Source organism: Callorhinchus milii, unplaced genomic scaffold, assembly GCF_018977255.1.
Source record: "Callorhinchus milii isolate IMCB2004 unplaced genomic scaffold, IMCB_Cmil_1.0 Scaffold3, whole genome shotgun sequence".
Classification (NCBI taxonomy): Eukaryota; Metazoa; Chordata; class Chondrichthyes; order Chimaeriformes; family Callorhinchidae; genus Callorhinchus; species Callorhinchus milii.
Genome location: NW_024704744.1, coordinates 94345845 through 94349961, shown reverse-complemented (window position 1 = coordinate 94349961; position 4117 = coordinate 94345845).

The window sequence follows — 4117 nt, the reverse complement described above, 5'->3', positions numbered from 1 at the left end:
CCAAACAGGAAATACCAGCACGATATTCACCTATGAATAAACACGCCTATGCTCACCTGATATACAAACATCCAGCAATGGTCACGAGATAGAGCTCAGGGGCAGACAATGGGGGGCTTTAATAATAATAATAATAATCCTTGCATTTGATATAGCGCTTTTCACGTCGGGAGGACGTCCCAAAGCGCTTCACAGAATAGACTGTAAAGTGAATTGACTGTATATTTGTGGGCGAACGCGGCAGCCAATTGCGCACAGCAATGTCCCACAAACAGTCGTAGATTGAAAATGACCAATTTATTATTGTTTTTGGTTTTGGAGGGATTATTATTAGGCTCTGTGTGGAGTAAGGAAACTTGCCCAAGGTTTCGCCCTCTGCCTGGAATTGAACTCAGGTCTCTCACTTGCAAAGCGAGTGCTCTAACCACTGAGCTACAGGACTCCACTGTAGGAGGTGAAGGTGAGGTGAGGTCTTGGTCCTCACCTTTGAAGGTGAGGACCAGGATCTTGAACTGTATCCTCTGTGTGATGGGAAGCCGGTGGAGTTGGGCGAGGATGGAATGATAGGGTCGCGGAGCCCAGTGCGGGAGAGGACACGGGCTGCAGCGTTCTGGATGATCTCCAGCCTATGGAGGGAGGAGTTGGGGAGGCCGACAAGCAAGGAGTTTGCATAGTCAAGCCTCGATGTAAAATGCGTTATGAGGGTTTTGGCGGCCTGCGGTGTGAGACAGTGGCGGAGCTGGGCGTTGTTGCAGAGGTGGGTGAAGGCAAAGAGGACTGATGTGGCATAGGAAGGATAGTTGAGGGGCAAACAAAATGCCAAGGTTCCAGACTGGCTTAGTCAGGTGGAGTGCACATCCATGGATGGTGATGTTGTCAGTGCTCGAACTGTGGAGACGCTGATGGGAGTCAATCAGGAGAGCCTCGGACTTGTTGACGTTCAACTGAAGAAAGTTAACTCTCATCCAGGACTTGATGTCTGACAGACATTCTGTCTCAGAGCGCGGACTTCACAAAATGAACTGTAAAGTGAATTGACTGTATTTTTTTTTGGCGAAATGTGGGGGCTGATTGCACACAGCAGTGTCCAACAAACAGTTGTGGATTGCGTGACAAAATATATATACCTGTACATATTTTTTTTTGAAGGGTTTATTCCCCCTGGAAAAACAATCCGCCGATCTTGGGAAGGCTATAGATTTAGCGGTCATTGAAATGGACTAAGATTTCGCTTTAGAGACGAAAGATACTGGAACATTGGCCAGAAATTCTGCTGTATTTTCCAATTCTCTTCCCATCACTTTGACAGGACAAAGTTGGAGTCACTCTCTGCTGCGCACTAAATGAACAAAGCCCTGAAATGCAATACAAACACAACTCACTGCAAAGTCAGTTACTTGCTTCAATGAGCAAAGGAACACTCACCAAACCAACAAAAAACAATGAATAGCAAAATGCTCCAACTCGCCAGAGTTGCCTCAGCAATAAAATAATTGTGTTGGCCTTCAATAGATCTACCCCTCGTAACAGCTGAACAGCAGAGTTCATAAACTCTTTTAAAAGGGAATCTGATAAGAGGAGCTTGGGGAGTGAAGAGAGGCCTCAAAGCCTGGTAGTCCATCACCTGCGAGAGGACATAACCTTAAAATTTGGGCAAAAATGGATTGAGACTGAAACAAGGAAGAATTTCTCCTTGTAGAGAGTAATAAAAATCTGGAAATCGCTGCGTCAGAAAGCAATAGATGGGAAGGGATTTTACGAGAGCGATAGAATAAACAATAATAATCCTTACATTTGAAATAATGCCTTCCACGTCAGAAGGACCTCTCAAAATGCTTCACAGGATTTGCTGTAAAGTACATGACAGCCAATTTGCACCCAAACAACCTTGGAGTGAATGACCAATATTATCTGGGGGAACTGTTGGCCAGGACACCGGGGGAAACTCTCTAACGTCCAGCTGAATAGGCAGAGAGACAGGACCATGCTTTAAGGTCTCATTCAAAGGACAGCACCTTCAACAATGCACCACACCTTGGCACTGCGTTGGAGGTTCAGCCTAATCCATGTTCAAAATCTCAACATGGCGGGGCCTTGATCTCACCATCTTCTGAGACAGAGGTGAGAATGCCTCCAACTGAACCAGGCTGATTTAGTTGGACTTGAGCTCATAGCTCTGGGTCAGGCTCCGCCACTGTTAAGCGCTCTGAGATGCTACCCTGCGTGGAGAGCTCTATATAAGTGCAAGTTGTTGTTGTTGGGGAAACTCTGTATTGTCGGTGGTGCCGTCCTTCAGATAAGACATGAAACCAAGGTCCTGTCTGCCAGTTCAGACGGATGTTGAAGATCCTATGATGCCATTGGAAAAGAGAAGGTGTCCTGGCCAATAATCTTCTCAAAGCACTTCACGGAATATACTGTATAGAGTAGGCAAATGTGGCGGCCTATCTGAATTGTAATCTTCTGGGTTTTCTTTCTCTAACCCATTTTAACCCATTCCCTGCGATTTAGTAATCAGAGCAAATGGCAGAGAATTGCCCCATTAAATGTGGACTAGGCGACTCAGATACAGTCATACAGTCGCTTTGCAAGTGAGAGACCTGAGTTCAATTCCAGGCAGGGAGAAACCTTGGGCAAGTTTCCTTACTCCACACAGAGCCTAATAATAATCCCTCCAAAACTAAAAACAATAATTAAATTGGTCATTTTCAATCTACGACTGTTTGTGGGACATTGCTGTGCGCAATTGGCTGCCGCGTTCGCCCACAAATATACAGTCAATTCACTTTACAGTGTGTTCTGTGAAGCGCTTTGGGACGTCCTCCCGACGTGAAAAGCGCTATATCAAATGCAAGGATTATATTATTATTCACTACGCATTTTACTGCAATGCCGAATCTCTAATAACGTATACAATAAATTATTAAACAGCTTCCAACGTGAGCTAATTTTACATGAGCCGAAGGTGCGTGTCACATTGCAAGTAAACATTATCATATCCAGCAATGACAGGTAGACTTTGCACGTCTCAAGATCCTCCTTTCTTCCCTGGCCTCTGCCCTCCCTGAACCCAACCCCCTGAATTTGCTTGGGTCCAAATCTTTGACTGTCCAGCTCTTTGGGACACTGACTCTCACTGATTACTACAATATTTCTTACAGATATTTACAATATTTACAATATTAAATATTAAATATTAATACAGATTACTGGCCAGAACCTCATCCAAGTGACTTCTTTAAGACAAGCACAGGAGCTGTTTTGTGCACAGTAATGTTCCAAAACGTCATCCTTTGGTTAAACCGAGACCCCGTCTGTGCCTCTTCAGTTAGACATTATAGATCCCGATAAAGACAACATTCAAAATGAGAAGGAGGTTTCTCCTGGTGTCCTGGACCACAATCCCCCAATTAAAACTGTTCGTTCACTTCATGACCGTTTGTGGGACATTGCTGTGTGCAAATTGTAGGCTTCCTTTCCACAAAAAACACAGTCACTCCACTTTACAGTATATTATTGGGATGCCCACCTGATGTGAATGGCGCTATACCAAATGCAAGGATTATTTATTATTTAAAAACAGCCATGAGGTGAATAACTAATGACTAAGAAATATTGCAAGCCGAGATATCAAGCAGAAACCTCTGCTCCCTCTTTCCCAATAGTCTTGTGGGATCTTCGTCATCCATCTGAACAGGCAGACGGGACCTTGATTTAATGATTCATCCTAAGAATAGCATCACTGACAATGCTTCTTTCCTCCAGCAACTGACTAGAGTACCTAGCCTAGATTGCGAGGTTAAATTCTGACATTGGGACTTGAGCCTACAACCTTTCCAATCCAGAGACAAGTGTGCAATGAAATGAGCCAAGGTAGTACTACAATGTGGATGCTGGCATAAGTTTTTCTGATGCTTTGGAACTGGAGACTCATGACTCTGCATGGTACACGGGTGTTTTTCTGGAGAACCATGAAATGGCGATGGTGGTAGAATGCTTCTTAGCCCCCAGTATTGTGTCAACGGGACTGCCAATGGATGCGATAACATCCGCCCTCACTTTATGTAAGAGGGCCCGTGTGATCCGTTGCCAGGGATAATTTTCTACGCAGCCTTAT